At 39.3% G+C, this 5,594-nt stretch overlaps 1 long non-coding RNA gene across 1 annotated transcript; it reads right to left on the reverse strand.

The window, feature by feature from the left end:
• Positions 1–3,064: 3,064 nt before the first annotated feature.
• LOC310778944 lies at positions 3,065–5,233 on the reverse strand. The gene is made up of 3 exons (XR_014552791.1): positions 4,998–5,233; positions 4,110–4,185; positions 3,065–3,832 (listed from the first exon to the last, which is right to left on the reverse strand). It is a non-coding gene; the product is annotated as an uncharacterized lncRNA (long non-coding RNA).
• Positions 5,234–5,594: the final 361 nt, after the last annotated feature.

Consider the following 5,594-nt stretch of genomic DNA (forward strand, 5'->3'; position numbering starts at 1 on the left):
TTTATATAGCACATTTAAAACAACAGCAGTTGACCAAAGTGGTTAACATGTAAGCAAATACAAATATATACATCTAAGAAACATTTAGGAAACAATAAAGCAATGAACACAAAAACACAGTAGGCTAGAATGAAGACGAAGTGACAGCTCAGCTCGAGTTGAAAGCCACGGAATAGAGTTGAGTTCACACATAAATTCCCCTGATAAAAACCTAGACAGTATGGCCGTTGACGGCCAAAGTTTAACAAAGGCAATGGCGTCGGCAGTAGGGCCTATAGAGAAATGGGGGGGATGGGTGCTATCGTTGTCAAAGGGATCTTTCCAAACCTGGCTGACAAATAAGATCAACTTCTAGATTGTCATCGTAATAGGCATAGCGTATTGACAATTCACATTAAGAGTAAATCTGATTAGCCTACTTACCGAGATCTCTCCAGTTATTAATGTATAGACTTGCAATGCCAGAGTGAAAAATAAGTTCATGAAATTGGTGAAATGCTTTAATCTTCAAATTAAAAAAAAAAGTAATCACAGAATACACTTCTCTATTGAGCTGTACCTTGATTGTTTTCACAAAAATGAACTGCATCTCTGAGATGCTTTTTGTGAAGGTGGTCCTTATTTGCAACTTCCTTTTTGTGGCAAAACACACATTTACGACCAACAAAGGCCATTAATGATGGAACATCAGTGAACTTCTGATGGGAATCTATGAAGACCAATGAAAATGTATGTTACGAAATCAACACACCCCACGAAAGAAACTATGTATTATTACTTTGTTATTACTACTATATTACTACTACTACTACCCTTCTCACCTTCCATTTTACAAACTCTTCTTATGCGAAACACGCGCAGGCTGCAGCCACAAAGTCAGGAGTCTGTGGAAACATGACTCTGAACTGAATGGTCAACAAAGAATGGCAACAAATGAATTAATGACACATATAGTACTATATAAAGATCCTGCATTTGCGTACCTACTTGTAGTTATAATGCCTTAATTAAAACCACTGTTTTTTATTCGTATATTTATTTTTTATTTTTTTTGCATTGTGTTTCCAATGTATTTTCTGTTTAAACATTTGGATAGGTTTAAATAATGGTTTTATTTTTCAATAAAATTTTTGTGCATAGACCGCGCTGCTTTTCTAAAGGCAATTCAAGGCAAAGTTTATTTATATAGCACATTTAAAACAACAGCAGTTGACCAAAGTGGTTAACATGTAAGCAAATACAAATATATACATCTAAGAAACATTTAGGAAACAATAAAGCAATGAACACAAAAACACAGTAGGCTAGAATGAAGACGAAGTGACAGCTCAGCTCGAGTTGAAAGCCACGGAATAGAGTTGAGTTCACACATAAATTCCCCTGATAAAAACCTAGACAGGCCGTTGACGGCCAAAGTTTAACAAAGGCAATGGCGTCGGCAGTAGGGCCTATAGAGAAATGGGGGGGATGGGTGCTATCGTTGTCAAAGGGATCTTTCCAAACCTGGCTGACAAATAAGATCAACTTCTAGATTGTCATCGTAATAGGCATAGCGTATTGACAATTCACATTAAGAGTAAATCTGATTAGCCTACTTACCGAGATCTCTCCAGTTATTAATGTATAGACTTGCAATGCCAGAGTGAAAAATAAGTTCATGAAATTGGTGAAATGCTTTAATCTTCAAATTAAAAAAAAAAGTAATCACAGAATACACTTCTCTATTGAGCTGTACCTTGATTGTTTTCACAAAAATGAACTGCATCTCTGAGATGCTTTTTGTGAAGGTGGTCCTTATTTGCAACTTCCTTTTTGTGGCAAAACACACATTTACGACCAACAAAGGCCATTAATGATGGAACATCAGTGAACTTCTGATGGGAATCTATGAAGACCAATGAAAATGTATGTTACGAAATCAACACACCCCACGAAAGAAACTATGTATTATTACTTTGTTATTACTACTATATTACTACTACTACTACCCTTCTCACCTTCCATTTTACAAACTCTTCTTATGCGAAACACGCGCAGGCTGCAGCCACAAAGTCAGGAGTCTGTGGAAACATGACTCTGAACTGAATGGTCAACAAAGAATGGCAACAAATGAATTAATGACACATATAGTACTATATAAAGATCCTGCATTTGCGTACCTACTTGTAGTTATAATGCCTTAATTAAAACCACTGTTTTTTATTCGTATATTTATTTTTTATTTTTTTTGCATTGTGTTTCCAATGTATTTTCTGTTTAAACATTTGGATAGGTTTAAATAATGGTTTTATTTTTCAATAAAATTTTTGTGCATAGACCGCGCTGCTTTTCTAAAGGCAATTCAAGGCAAAGTTTATTTATATAGCACATTTAAAACAACAGCAGTTGACCAAAGTGGTTAACATGTAAGCAAATACAAATATATACATCTAAGAAACATTTAGGAAACAATCCCAGCTAGCAGATCATGGGCGGGCCGCCGGCGGCAAGCCGGAGACCAATTCGGCGGGCCACCGTCGGCAGCCGCAGCGGCTCCGCTGCGGTCGTGCTAGTCGGTGAAACAGCGGTCCGCCGGGGTGGCTCGCTGGCGGTCCGCTGGCGGCACCAGCGTACACAGCCAGCGGCCCTTGCACGGCACGCTGATGGCATGCCGCTGGTATTGCACCTCCCAGCCCCCATATACATTGTTATGCTAATGCTTGCATGCAGTGCTTCTCCACTGGCAGGGCTCCCTTCCTCTCATACTTAAATATGGTGGTAATTTCTGAGGTAGTCTACTTGGTTAAAAAAGGTTGAGAACCACTTCAATAATGCACATAATTACAATGATTTAAATGATAACATGTGAGTATTCATACAACAATAATAATTTAAAGGAGAACAGATCCGTGAACTTTTTGTTATTTTATTTATGGACATAAGAAATCAATCAAAGGATGATGATTTGACAACTGTGCATTGCAAATAGCAAAAAACTTGACAACTCTGTAGCTATATGTTGCATATTATGTAGGCTATATATTAAAAAAAAAACACATCAAGCCAAAAATAATGTATAAAAAAAAACAAAGCAAAGCAAAATCTGCCTTAAATAGTGCAATAGTCAAATAAAACAGTCATAAAGATACAAATAGAAAACAGGCATAAAGTCACGCACAGCAGCACATCATAGATATTCCTTTTCCACCGTGTTCCAAAAAGTAAATTTTATATAAAATTGTGTGTTATTATAGGTGGGTAATTATCAAGGACTGTAATGATTGTAAGTCAATACTAGCAGGGGGAGTCTAGTATATAAATAAACAATAGTCTCAAGATTCAAGCTTACTTAATAGCCATAATGAACATGTTACAAATGAGGAATTTGTCTTTGTGCAGTATGCAGCGCAGCAATACAAATCAGGCAGACAGAAAGGCAATTTTCAAATTAATTTGCATTAAAGTGCAAAGTAACAGACCTTGAAAGTGACATAGTGGAGTCCATGTAAATGTCCGTGGCGTGTAATAAGTCCATAAAATGCCCAGTAAGTCCTTAAGTGATGTGTAATGGTTGTGTCCATGGCCGTGGGATAATAATGTCCATATGAAAGATGTCAAGTGTCTTCAAGTGTCTGTGGGATAAGTCCATGGGGGGCATGGGCTTGTGGAGGGTTTCGGGTCTCATTGAAGAGGCGGATAGCCAAGTCCGAGTCACGAGTGCCTCGAGTCGAGTCACGAGTCCTGGACTTGGACTCCTGGACTCGAGAACACTTGCAGGCAGAGGGAGTCACAGGTCTTTTTCTCTTTGACGGCGTTGCACGTGGTGGACAAGGCCGGCTCCTCCGAAACCCAGCTATGCAGCGGAGAGAGATGGACGAGAGGTGAACAAGAAAGATTGAGGACATGAATACTAGTCATTACAGTTTGTTGAAGTACAATTTTATATGTATTAAAACAAAAAGGGGGGCGGGGGGCACACACACACATACACATGGAGGCATTGTGACATCACTGATGCAATAATATTTAGTGAGAGCAACACACACACACACGGGCGTGCCAATAGGGCAGGCGAGGCCAAGCTATGGCTAAAGAAATAATAATTTTAAAAAATAAAATAGAAACCTTACCTTTAAAACTATCTACGAGGTCTTGAAGTTGCCACTCCGCCAATGTGTCTCTGACAAAGCTGTCCATTGGCCCAACCTGAAACAAACAAAGGGAGCTACATTAGAAAAATAAAATAGCTATTTGAATGCCTTTTATGATGCTGCTAGGAGGGATTTTTGAGCTGATACCTATAACAGACAAATATCTGCTTCTCTTGTCCGATAAGCGATAATAATTTCACATTTTTGTATTTATGCAGCTGCTGGACTCTAGCAGCTTCATATGGCTCATCTCAAGCCTGTTTGGTCCAAAATAGAGCTTGCATCAGTGTGGGGGTAAAAGGAAATAAATAATACAAACGATTTACAGACTAACAGTCACAGACTGTAACGGTCTGTAACGTTAGTTTTGATCTCATCTTACATGGCCGTGCACGCAAACAGAAGAATATGCACGCAGTAAATTAACGTGAGCAGCAACACACTAACAATGGGCTGTACTCTGTAACGTTAGTTTAATCAATTGTCTGTTTATAGCCGCGAAAGCAAACGGAATTATGTACGTTAACGTTAAACGGCCGAATAACACCGTTAAATGGTGTATTGATATATCCAGAATGAGCACAAAATAGATGTTTGCAACCGATGCCTTTTTACGTTTTACTCCAAGAAACGTGGAAGGTTTTTAACAAGATGTAGATGGCCCATGCATTTCTTCACTGGGTAGAGTGGCTAACGCTAGCCTCTGCTACTTGTAGGCCTATGTGTAACACAAAAAGCTGTCTACACAACGTCATTTAACTATTAGCCATCTAACTTGTTGTTATCTGCCTAACCAGCGAAATGGCTAATGGTAAGATCGCAGCAGAGCACAATAGGATTTACAAATATAGCGTTAAATATTCTTACCGATCTGCTTTTCAAAGAGCCCCGAAGTTTTCAGTGTTCTTTGTTGTCGTGCACGTCTTGTTTTTCTTGTGATGAAGTTGCAAGAAGGCAGCGGATGATCGCCACCAACCGGTCTGTTATTGTCCGTATATCGCTTTTATAATCAGTCCTGTGTTTTGTAGATAGGTGAAGACAAGTCATGGTTTAAAACGACTTTTTCAAAGATTGTTGCTATCAGTACTCGGCGCATGTTTGCTTCCTGAAATCCCATTCATAAAATGGCGCCAGGACACACGTAGCCTCAATGGCCTGGACGCAGACACAACGTCACACTACGGCAACGCAAAAGTGCCAAAATTCTTCACTTCCCATCGTCACTCTCAACCCCCCCCCCCTCCCTCCCAATAATCTTTATTTCAAACTGTTAACATTACACACACAAAAACAACATCAGACAAATGGATACAGATGAGACATGGGGGGGGGGATATATAGACTGCAGTGCAGACCTGACCAGTGTAATAAAGTAGAGAGAGAGAGAGAGAGAGAGAGAGAGAGAGAGAGAGAGAGAGAGAGAGAGAGCCATCATCCTGCATCTGGCTGAAAAATATAACACTG

Source organism: Poromitra crassiceps (genome assembly GCF_964638095.1).
Source record: "Poromitra crassiceps genome assembly, chromosome: 6".
In the NCBI taxonomy this organism is placed as follows: Eukaryota; Metazoa; Chordata; class Actinopteri; order Beryciformes; family Melamphaidae; genus Poromitra; species Poromitra crassiceps.